The following is a 12,460-nucleotide window of genomic DNA, read 5'->3' as shown; positions in this document are numbered from 1 at the left end:
CAGCGCTGAGACGCGACGCCCCTCCCCGCTCCCGTCGGGCCCCTCGCCTCCTTCCTCTCCCTGATCCCCGCGAGGCGGCGGTCGGAGCACCTCGGGCTCTGGCCCCGCTGCGCGCTCAGCCAGACGGACGGGCGAAGAGAGCGCAAAACCGCCGCCCGTACGAGCGGCACGAGAACAAAGAGCTCCCCCACCCCTCCTTCCCGCCAGCACGTGGGGCGCGGGCCCCGCCCCTCGCCCCGCCCACCGCCGTCCGCGATTGGCGCGGGGCGCTCAGTCCGCGTCCGTCCAATCGGGGCGGCGCTCGGCCCTCGCCAATGAACGCGATAGCGATTGGGCCGCTGTATTTGGCGCTCGGTCCGGGAGGGTGAATCCGGCAGCCGGAGGCAACAGGGGAGGAAGAGCCGGGAGGAGAAGCGGCGCCGAGCGGCGGCGGCACGAGATCGGAGCGAGGGGACGGGTGAGCGGACTGCGGCACCGCGGCCGTCAGGCGCAACCACCGTGCGGGCTGTGGGCCGGGAGCGGTGATTTATAACCGCCTTCCTTTGTCATGGGCGGGTGGGGGGGCAGGCAGGGCGCGACCGCCTCGGTCCCGAGCGGGAGCGCCGATGGGGCAGCGGGGAGCTTCGTGCCCACTCTGCGGCCGCTGACGGCCGAGGGAGCGGCGCGGGGCCGCCGCGGGGCCGGCGGTGCCTTTTGTCTGAGTTGGCTCTGTCCCTCCCGGCCGCGCCGCGCTCGACGGAGCGGAGCCTCGGGCGGGGGGGGGACGATTAGCGCCGTACAGGGGAAAGAGCCGGCCGGTTCCTCTCCTCCTCGCTTCTCCTCCCCGACGGCGGGGGGATCTGCGCCTTTAACGTACGGTCGGTGAGGTCTGAAACGCGAGCTCGAGTGCGTCTCGTCCGCCTCGGCCCCCGAAAGAGGAGCGGGGTGCAGAAGTTCTCCTTGCGCGGCGGCAGCCCCCGCCCAGCGCCGCGGGCGGCTCGGCTGCAGCCCCGTGTGCCCGCCGTGTCCCGGAAGCGCGGCGTTCCCACTCGCACGTTGCCGTCCCGCCGGCCAGCCTGCGACCGAGCGCTCCTGTCCCGGGCTGCTTTCGCGGGCAGCGAGAGCGGGAGAGCGAGCGGGGAGAGGGGGTCGACCTGTCCGACCGGCTCCTCGTCGGCACCGGCGCTCCTGAGTTCGGGGAGAGCTGGGACTGCTGAGTTGGAGACCTCGTGTCGCCGAGCGCGGGTGTGTAGGGCGATGTCTGAGACGGGAAAGAGACGGAGCTGTGCTGAAGCAACAGGCGTGTGTGCGGTGGGACAGAGGTGATGAAATCCATGTGCTGTAGCACAGCGCGTGTGTATCTGGTGTTAACAAGTGCAATCGTTTGTTATCGTTGTGATCAGTTCAGTTGTTAGGAATGGGCAAAAGGAAAAGCGGTCTCAGCATAACGCAGTGAGAACGGTATAACCAACCTGCTCCTGGCTCAAGATACTTCTTCGAAATTGTGAAACGCAGTATTTCACTGGTACTACTCGGGACGTGTTTGTTTTTTAACTATCGAGCTGGAAGTTCGGATTCTTTGTCTCTAAGTAAAAGCATGTAACAAAGTCAGTCTGTTTGTTGCAGGATAGGTTTGTCTTTGTGCAAGTCTAGCAATTGCAGATCCAACTGTTCTGTATTTCAACGAAAGACTTCACTGGTATTTTTAGTACAAGATTAACTTCTAAATTGAGATTTTCTCCTATATAAGCCCTTCCTCTCTTCTCTTTCCCCCCTTCCCCTTTTCTTTTTTTTTTTTTTAGGGGTTGGCACATTCAGGTTCTTTGTGATTTGTAAAAATTAAAAGGTCATTCTTTGTTTGTCCCCAGTGTCTGTATCAAATTGAGAGTCCTGGGAATGTTTATTTGTGATAACAATAATGCATCTTCAGAGGGGTGAGTATTACTTGTCCACAGTGTATGATAGCTACTCTTGCTTTAGACTAGATCATTATAATATAAATAAGATTTACAGTGTCTTTCAGAAAACATGCTTCCAGTACTTTAGGAGATATCATTCAAAAGTTTTATGCAATGCGTCTAATGTTTTTTTAACTTTGAGAGCTGGTGCTTTATCACTTGTGTACTGTATGTTTATTACTTCAAAATGTAGTTTCTTGTTACAGAGTATTCATTAAAAAAAATTGAGGGAAAGTACCTTTTTTTTTTCTTTCCTCTTTTGAGAGAACTCTGTCAGTAAAATGTTTATGAGATGTCAACAGCCACTATCTTCTGGAACTTCGTAAGAATTCAAGTTTGTAATTCAGGAGAAAAAAAGGAAAAATATTTTTTTAGACATTTTTAAATATATAATGTTGCTCTGAAAGTGACAGACACTGAAAATCCCCACTGTCAAAAAAACATTAAATATCTTTGCTCAGTTTAAAATCAGTTGAAGCAGTAGTCTATAAGCTTAGGCTGGAGACCTGAAACTCAAACTTTTTTTTCTTTCCATGCGGTATTTTTTTCCTTTCTACCTAGAATTTCCAACCAGTTGGAGTGTGGTGGGTGGCTTGGTTGAAAATATGCCTTCTAATGGATTTATGTTTGTTCTGTGATATTATGACATTCATAGGCGAAATGTAAATGTACTTCAGCTTATCTGCAAAGAAACTTAGCTTAGCAAGCAGGGAGTTCTTGTAGTGTGTTAGTGAGTGTACTAATTGTATACATGGAGAGTGAAAACTAACTGCTGCTTTCTGCAAAGTAACATATGTCAGGATAAGTACGTGTAGCATCTCATGCACTCTAACAGTGCTCACAGAAAAGCTGGTGCGTTTCAAACATCCTCTGGAAATTAGTTTAAAAAACAAAAACCTCTTCTTGTCAACATTCATTCACAAGAATGTTCTGCTTCTTTAGCTGTATGCATCATATAGACATATTGATTTCACATCTATATCATTGAAGTTGAAGAACAATTTTAAAAGATGGCGTTAGCTTCATGTGATGAAACAGGGAAGGTTGCTTTTCAAATAGCTGCAATACTGACAGAAGGCAAATTTAACAAATGCTTGCTCTGTGTTGTGCTTGAGCAGAAGTATTGTAGAACACTCTAGTGATGGCTATAATCTGCATCTTCTGTTCTCCAGTTAGCTATCACTCTAGCTGACTTGCAGCATCTGAAATTTTAGGGGAGAATCTCAGGATCAAGACCTGTCAGTTTTTGCTGAACAAGAAAAATTCAAAAGTTTACTGAAACAAGTGGATCTTTTCAGAATTATGTGTCCAAGGAAAATTCAGCTGACCAGAGTTTATTAAAAAAAAAAAAAAAAAGTTGAGAAAGTGGAACATGTACTATGAATATAATTCTTAAGAATTTTGTGTGATGTTTGCTTACTTGAAAAAAACTAAGACTGCCCTTAAGAAAAGCTGTCAGATAGTAATGAGAGGATTATTTTTAATTCTTAACAATACTATTGCAACCACCCTTGGAGTTGGATCATAGAAGGAAGGTGGAGAGTGCTGCCAAACTCGCTGAAATGGCATCTGAAGACAGCAGCTATGTTGTCTTGTCTCCAAATGTATTTATGTATGTATCTGTACGTTTAGCATCTATGTATATGACTTGAGCAAGCATGCTGCTATGGCTAAATTCGGTCTTTAAGAGGATGAACTCAGTGGAGTCGTAGTTCAGGTGGTAACTTCAGTTAAGCCTGCATGTCTGGGGAAAGGATGACGAGACAGAAAAGCGTTGTACAAAATCAATGCAAAAAAGGGAGAGGCCTTCTTGAGGAACAATGAAGATGTTCATTCAACTTAGCTGGTTACTTTGATTTGTTCTGAAGTATATGCCATGTCTTTTTGTTGAGTTAAAGATGTAAAGGAAAACAAAAAAGAATTGGGTATTTGACATGTTCTAACAGATATCAGCTAAGGGCTTTGAGATTTATTACAAGTGTGGGGCAGAACTGAAGAGTGAGCTTTGTTGGAGGAGCAAGTAGATTCTGATGAGGCCCAAACAAAAAGCAGTGACATTTTCTAGAGACATGAATGCAATTTTCTGTAACTGATAATAGCAGACAATTTGGTTGATACAGGCTTGTTTTATCTGTACATCTAGATTTCCATTAACTGTGGACGTGTTCTGGGTCTTCAATGAAAGTGAAAAAGCTACTTCCAAATCTGGAGTAGATAGCTTGAATAATTAAGTAAACTTAGGTAGAGGCAACTCTAAAGAATAGGAGTGAAAATTCAGTCCTAATGCAAATGATAATCTTACATATTTCACTTTTGAAAAAACTAAGTTTAAAACAAAGGAATGTTTAAATATATAGCTTATTATGTAACTACAGGCTTTTAAGTTTATTAGCACTTAAAAAAAACCCCAAATAATGGGAGATGTCTAAAACACATCTTTATGTTCTTTCTGTGTAAAATAAAAATATGAAAAGAAACCAACCCAAACAATTAGATTGTTGTGTGTTAAGCCCTTACTTAGGCTCTCAGCTCAATAGGTGAAGAACACTTTCTTCTTGGAAAGATTTACAATGCTTACTCTGCTCCATTTAATGGTAAAATCAATAGTACTTAAAAGGTGAGATGACCATCTGGAAATCTAGTTATATACTATGTGTGTCCTAAATGTGGATAAAGGTAACAGTGTAATGATATGAGTAGATCAGTGCAATACTGGCAATTGCTTGGAAATGTGGCATAGTATTTCTAAAACTTCTGATTTTGATATATAAATTTATATTATATAATTTATATTTTATATAATTTATATTATATTATATAATGAGGTAAAGCCAACAGAATATACTGTCATAATTCTGTGTGCAAGTAAAACTTCTTTAGTATGCTACTGTAAGGAACATTTCAGAATTGTTTTGTTTTTATGTATATGGTACCTGCTTAAATGATCTTGTGTGCAAACATAGCAGTCCATGTCATGGGCTTTCTAGGATGTGTTGTAAATTAATAGGGGAAAAAAAATCTTCACTGGAGGGCCTGATAGATTTATACTTTGTTAATCTAGAGCCAGCTCTGTTGCCTTTGTCATTTTATGTTGCATCCATTTTTTTCTCTCATTCAGCCTTTTGTACGGTTGGTTTCTTTACCTTGCATTCAGCTTTTCACAGCCTATGTGATCAGTTTAGATCTCAAAGCCATCAAACGTGATTTAAAGAGAGAAAGTAGTTGAAAGGAAGGAAACTCAGGTGTTAATAGTAAAAAAAAAAAATGTAATTATATATAAATGTATACATGCGCAGGTATTTATACATATACATATATATATATGTATATACATACATATACATATATGTATATATACAAGGGAAGCTCTGACAGTAATACCTCCTATTTCACTGTGCTGGCTCACAATGTCCAAGGCAGATGTTGGTGGTAGTACAAGTATGGCAGTAGAAGCTGAACCTTCCTGCCAGTATTCCATTACATTTTGTTGCTGTGACAGATGACAGCAGAGGGGCAGTCTGACAAAATGGCATCTGACATGGAAGTGTGTATGAAGCAAAAGTGTGTGATTGAATTCCTCTATGCAGAAAGATTGCACCCACTGAACATTTATGGAGACCAAAGAGTGGATGTTAGCACAGCGAGGCAGTGGGTGGTAAATTTTAACAAAACTTAATCTGATGGGTTAATCATCATCTATATACTTCATGGGGATGCTGTATGCTACACCCAGTTATTTTGAGGATTTCAAAACAAGAGGTGATTAAATGACTCGCTTGCTTTCATTGCTTGAAGCTTGTTTAGGGACATTTTTAGACAATTTTCTAAATGTACTAAAAAAATTCAGCTACAGCATTTACATACTTCCCTACAATAAATTCTGTATGAATTTACTGCATACATGGAGATGTAAAAGGTCGTTTTGAAATTTTCAGCTCTTTGCTTATGCAGAAAAAGGAATATGTCATAGCTGTTGAAGCACTTCACTGCTGTGTGGCAGGGTTTTTCAGTACGGAGTATTGTTTATGTGTGTGGATTGAACAGAAGGACTCTTAGGTATTTTAGATTCTTTAGAGTAACAAAAAAAGGCGGGTCAGCAAAACAAGTTAGAGTGGGATAGTCACTGCGCTTCATTCGTGCCCTAAATTATTTTGCCTTTGTAGACATGCCCTAAGTTGTGCAAGTACTGTTTCTTCTGCCAGGTTTATCCAGGATATAAAAAAGATTTACAGTATAAGAGATGAGGTGTTAGACAAAACTTGGTCTCGTGCAAGAGGTGTGGATGTTTTAACGGTGGCTTGTGAAGAACATCATCAAAATCGGGCCCAAAACTTTTTGCTGTCCTGCTGTTTGGAGTTTAAAAATGTTTAAAATGTTTTTTGATCCAGAGATGTGTAGGCATAAATGAGAGTATTTAAAAGCATTATTAATGCAAATATCCAAATAAGTAAATAAATAAATAGTTGGATTATCTGCTACATGGTATGTTGCTGATGTTGCCCAAACTGAAGCACGTTTTCTCACTCTGTGGTTGAGTGAGAGAGAGGAGAGTTCTGTATCTCTTCCTGGTCAGCTTACAACGATGGTAGAAACTCCTGAAAAGAATATTCAAGCAATATGGCTTTGAACTTTGTGAACTATTTGAGGTGAAAACAAAAAATGAAATTCTGTGGGAGTGAAATTAACACACACACACAAAAAAAAAGGTGGAGAAAATGAAGATGTGATTGCTAGGAGTGTCTTGTTTCCTTCCTGTCTTGATTTACTCCGCGTGGCGATTGTTATAAATGATATGAGTTTCAGTGTGATTTGAGTACAGCCAGAGGACTACCTGCAGTCTTAGTTGCTCAGCACTCTGGGAGTGGGAATTGGGTCTACAGGGCCTTAGTTCCACGGTGTGGTTGGATGGTGACAGTGGCTGTGGATGCCTCACTGTTCTTCAGCACGGAAGACTCTCTCTCTCCCTCTGGTGCAAAACTGCTGGTGCCAGCCACCAGGAAAGAAAGGATAGCACAAATACAGTTACAAGTGGCAGGTGTTCCTTATTGGAGCTAGCAGTGCTGGCAGAATGTCATGGTGATACCTTGAAGTTCGTGGCCGTACTTCTGCATACAGCTTTTATCTGGGATAATGTTTGGTCAGTGAGAAACAGTGTTTGAAGAGACCCGTCTAATTTTAAAAACAGGTTAGAAAGGAAGATTAATAAAAGGTAGATGTGCTCCAAGCAAGCGTGTGGATGGAGAACAGGGATTGCTTCCAAATGTGAACACTGGATCCCAGCAAGATCTAGGGGTGCAGTGTAAAGCACTGTATGCCATTAAGTTATGGAGCTGGAACAGAGAGCAAGTGTGTCAGTGAGCCTTCTGAACTGCAGCTAATGGCAGTGGCACTGTGATTAGTATACTACTGTGTTTGATACGTTTGCGTGTTTTTCATGACTTGTTTTGTTTGATTTTCCATGGAATGTGAATTCATTCTGTAATGCTTCATAATTCTGGGGCACTTGCTGATCTTTGAATCCATTGCAGAAAGCATAAATGACTCAGTTATATCTAAGCGATCTCACATTTGGTTTGTGTTTGCTATTTGTGTCAGGAATGACTGTAAAGAGTGTATACAGAATGATGCTGTCAGCCATAGGAGGGCTAAAATCAGCCATTCAAAGAAAATGATCACACTCACGATGAGCTCATTTACAAGGTCTTGCCTATGCTATTGCTAGTTAATAAACATTCCAACTAATTTTAGTTTGAAGATACTGTGAATAAATAAAGTCCTTAATGCTATTTATCTAGTTCACCATATGGTTATGAGATGCATGGACTAGGACACAAAATTTCACAGCGTGAAGAAATGAGTGAGCAGTGGGCTTTGTTTCTTACAGGAGGGAGCTGGGATTGTTCAGTCTGGAGAAGAGGAGGCTCAGGGGAGACCTCATTGCGCTCTACAACTTCCTGAAGGGAGGTTGTGGTGCAAAAGGGTCTGGCCTCTTCTCCCAGGCAAATAGTAGGACCCAAGGAAATGGCCAGAAGTTTTACCAGAGGAGGTTTAGATTGGACATTAGGAGAAACTTTTTCTCTCAGAGAGTGGTCAGGCGCTGGAATGGCTGCCCAGGGAGGTGGTGGAGTCGCCGTCCCTGGCAGTGTTCAAGGGGTGCCTGGATGAGGAGCTACGAGATGTGGTTTAGTAGCTTGTGGCACTGATAGGAATGGGAGGGTGGTTGGACTAGATGATCTTGCAGGTCATTTCCAACCTTGCGATTCTGTGTGAATTCTGTGAATTCTGTGGATTGGATTAAGTGTATTATGAAACTCCTAGCTCAATGGTAGCTGTTCATGTAATTGTAAGAAAAAGGGTTGTGTGCAATTTTCTTCTATATGATGACTATCTGGATCAAGATAGCATGTGATGGTTGCCAAAAGAGTGGATCTGCCACAATGTGGGGATTTTATTTATTTTTTTTAAGCGTATTAAAAGAAGGATGAGATGTAGAGGATTGTTTCTAACACAGAAATCTGAAAAAGTGAGGGTCTGGTTTAGCAAGGAAGAGTAATTAACTTTAAAATTCAAAATTAAATGTAAAACTGATGATTTTTGAAAAACTTGCAGCTGTGTTCTCAAAACCACAGAATGTTTCTGAAGATATCAGAACTGATAGATGCAGCAGAAAGAAGCTACTGACTCTAGCTTGAGGCTGAATACAATAGGACCAGAAGATTCTGGAAGTAAAAGCAGAAAAATCAGTTGCTGACAAGGTGAGAATAAGCTCCTGGATGAGTAATTCCTTATAGGTAATTATAAGGGGGTGGAAAAATTTAGAAGTAGCGAGGAAAAATATGATTAGGACTTAAAATACTCGCTTAAAGAACATAGAAAAAAATGTGAGGTGTCTCAACCCCAAGGGGCCACTGAGATGGTAACAAGAGGGAGCCTGTTGATACGTTAATTCGGACAGTGAGCAAGTGTTTCTTGAAGAACTCACAAAGTTACTAATGTAAGGAAAAGCGGTCTTCAGCTTGGCTTTGAGAGGAGCTCTGCCTCTGCAGTTCTTTGTTTTAATCTCGGTAAGGTTATGGAGAATACTTAATATTATCATTAGGCTACATTCTTAATTAGCAAAGCGCTTTTCTGGTTTGTCTTTTTTAATTAATATTTTCAAGAGGAGAAACTGAAGGTTGTGCTCTGAAGTGGAGAAGGCCTCATTCAAACAGCAGGATTGCAGCGGGAAGAAGTGTGTGAAATAGCTAGCTGTGGAGTTCTTAAAGGAGACTGTGGCATAGTGGTGTTGGTGCTAATTGGAACAACCAGTACTGTGCACTGAAGTAGAGTTCAGTTTGATTAAGCTCTCAAGCATTTTAATTTAGAAATTATTGTTCCCTTTATAGTACTTGTGTTTTCCAAATTATGCTTGTAGTTGATACTTGTAGTTGAAATATCAAGAATTTGAGTAGTGATGATTGTTTTTATCTTCTGAAATGCTAGATCACAATTTAAAAGGCAATCAAGCTCTATAGCATCAGCTGTAAATCAGTGTGATCCTCGGTTTTGAGACAGCAGGCCCAGCACAGAATTGTCTTGCATAATATTTTAGATTGGCAGGGAAATAAGGAGATTATCTGATCCTGTCTCCCTCTCAGACAAGGCCAACCCTGAAATTGCATCAGGCTATTCAGTGTCTTTTTCGCTCCACTTTTTAGATGTTTTCAAGAATGGAGATTCCAGGATCTCTCTAAGTATGTTGCTCTGCTGGACTGTACTCAAAGTGAATAATTTTATCTCTGTATTGAAGTGAAATCCTTACTGAGACTTGCTTGTTGCCTCTTGTACTCCCATTTAGCATAGATGAGCATGTAATATAAGGCTGGAACACTACTTCTGTGATCATCTGGCTTTAGCTCTGACTTGTGTAAGAAAGCACACTGCTCATGGAACTGAATCTTTTATGCATTTGTTGAAATTCTCAAAATGACTCTTCCAATTTTGATAAAAAAAGGCAAAAGCATTATGCATTTGAAAGATTCTGTTTAGGAGGTTGCGTTCCTGTATGTGGTTTTCTTAAACAATTTTTCACTTCCTATTACTAATACAAATCTAAGACTTCAAGATGATGGTTCTGTCAACTCTTAAAAAAAATTACTGTTGATTTGGAAAAAAATAGGCATACATATGTATGTATGTTTCTGTGTGTGAGGCAGGACTGAACTATAAGACCCGGAGTACATTCCTTAATCTCACTTAAAGTGCTGGCTGTCAAAGGAAAAGCATCTCTACTTGGAGCTGACCTCCTTTGGGAGTTTTTCAGTGTGCCCTTATCCTTGGTAAGGGGTAAGTTCTTCCTTCTTTATTACCTAATTATGCCCACTACCTTTCTGAGTGATTTGGGAATGGGTCAGTGGCAGCTATATCCTCTGCCTTATACAAGACAAAATGTGCATCTTGAAAAGTAGTCACATAGAGGTAGATAACCAGATTTACTCATTTGATTGTGCAAAAACTTGAGGGGAAAAACAAGATTACATGATGTGAATGCGTATGCTATATGTTGTATGGAAGAGCATTGTTCTAATGCAGGAAGATAAGATGCTCTAGCAGATTGCTGATGCTGACAAGAGCAGCTTTACTTTGTTCCCTTAGCCCTGGTTGCGTGGCACTTCTTCCAGTTTGGGTGCTAATCAGGCCAGCATGAGTAACTTTGGCTGTTTGGTCCAATTAGGAAACTGTATTTTGGGGATAGAACAAGTCTGATATAGCTGAACTGATCACTGCGCTCAAATTTACCATATTTGCCATGTAAACTCTGAAATGCTGAAGTATTTACACAGATGATGAAAAGGTGTATGGTGTTTTAAGGTCCTATTCCTCTTCCCAGTCCTAGCCAAGAAATACATTAGGATGTATTTGTCATCAGCTTCTAAAAGCAAATGGGTAAGTAAGTGTGCTTAGCTTAGGTTAAGCTGAAATACTTTTCAAAGTTGAATCATGTTAGGCAACTGTTAATACATTCATAATTACATCGTGCATGTGTCAGGGAGGAGGGAGGGCACTGGCCTCAAATCTGATGACTTTCATGCTATTGTTACACCAAAACATAATACTATGATGACAGACTGCTGATTTCTAAAGGGATTTCACTGCTTAAACTTTAGTGTTGCAAGTACTAATTGCAAGTAACTTAACTTCAGTGAGAATGGTCATAATAAATTTATGGTATAGTATATATAGAAATAGTATGCACCTATTTCTAGGTGCAGACTTCCTGCTTTCAGTGATGCTGTTCTACCTGGAAGATCTGTCTGACTTTCATTGGTCTGTCTTGCTCTAGGGCTGATGCTAAAATGTTTTGCTACCCGCACTGCAACTGAAACGCAGGCTGTTAATTCTTGTAAGCTGGGGTATTTTGACATAAAGGGAGAGTGAGAGCAAACATTCTGAGAATTGGATACTTACAGGCAGACATTTTCTTCTCAGATTAAGGATGTGGTGCTGGTATATCTGAAACTGTTGATTGCTCTTGTCCTTACATTAAGTTTATTAAACTTAATCGTTTTTTTTCTGTTGGTGATAGCTTGTCTATCAGTTTCCATCTCTTGAGCAATGGAGTGCATTCTTGCAGAATGTGGAATCCTGTTAGAGTTGGTCATGAATGTTAGCACCCCACATCACTCACAGCCACTGACGTTCCAAAGAACGAGGAAGAACAAGTGAGCTGTTGAGAGTTGGGTACGTAGCCTAGATTCATGGATTAATCTACTTCTTTACTGCACTCTTTTTCATGATATCTAAGAGGTTAAGCCTTATCATTCTGCTGGCATTTGTTTGGCCGAAGAATGCCGCAGCTGGATGGGTGGCTTCATTAATGTTTCCTGTTTCTAGCTGGTAAGAATAATTTTAATGTACTGGTACATCTTGGTGACGGAGAGATGGTGTGTCTCGATGGACATCCCTGTTGGAAGTGGGGCTGGTCTGAACTTCTGCCCTCTGCAGTTTCAGTTCTTTGCCTCTCGTTTCTGCTTCAGTGTTGCTCTCTTCCCTTTGTGTTGATTCAAGTATTTCTGTGGCTGCTGAACAAGCCTGTTTGCAGAATTGATTTTGTTGAAAATTTCTATTTAAAAATGAAATCTGATGGGCTGTTCAGACAGTTTTTTTTTTTTTTCCCCTGACCTAGTTTGATTAATAGAATCTTAAGTACTTAAGCTCTCACAAGAAAGGAGGTTGAACAGAGGTGGGGATGAGTGATGTAGGGCCTCTGATACAGAAGATGTATGTTTTTCTAGGCGAAAAATGATGCCAAACAATGTCTGAAGATGGTTTAACTTCAGAATAACAGATAATGTTAGATACGTCTTAAATGAAGTATTCTCAGTGCTGCGGAACTTCAGCACAGAAAATAGCATGCAGTATGTTTTAAAGCACAGACATGTACTTGGTTAAAATTTTAGAAAGTTGCACTGCACTGTAAAATCCCGTGTTTCTATAACAGAAAAAAACGCTGCAGTGTATTCTCAGTACACTGTGACTAATTC

The 12,460-nt window shown here is 41.5% G+C and overlaps 1 protein-coding gene across 4 annotated transcripts in view; it reads left to right on the top strand.

Moving 5' to 3' along the window:
- The first annotated feature begins 304 nt into the window (after positions 1-304).
- Positions 305-12,460, top strand: part of EZH2 (enhancer of zeste 2 polycomb repressive complex 2 subunit) — a 45,779-nt gene continuing 33,623 nt past the window's right edge. For 3 of the 4 annotated variants that reach the window (XM_052697678.1, XM_052697676.1, XM_052697674.1), the window contains exon 1: positions 305-457. The gene's annotated coding sequence lies outside the window, so the exon portion shown is untranslated. Of the gene's footprint in view, positions 458-11,513; positions 11,658-12,460 lie in introns of those variants that run through there. The other variant, XM_052697675.1, reaches the window with a different exon arrangement.

The sequence above is a fragment of the Tympanuchus pallidicinctus genome, unplaced genomic scaffold (genome assembly GCF_026119805.1).
Source record: "Tympanuchus pallidicinctus isolate F22 unplaced genomic scaffold, pur_lepc_1.0 scaffold31, whole genome shotgun sequence".
NCBI lineage: Eukaryota > Metazoa > Chordata > Aves > Galliformes > Phasianidae > Tympanuchus > Tympanuchus pallidicinctus.
This window is presented reverse-complemented; position numbering and strand designations above follow the sequence as displayed.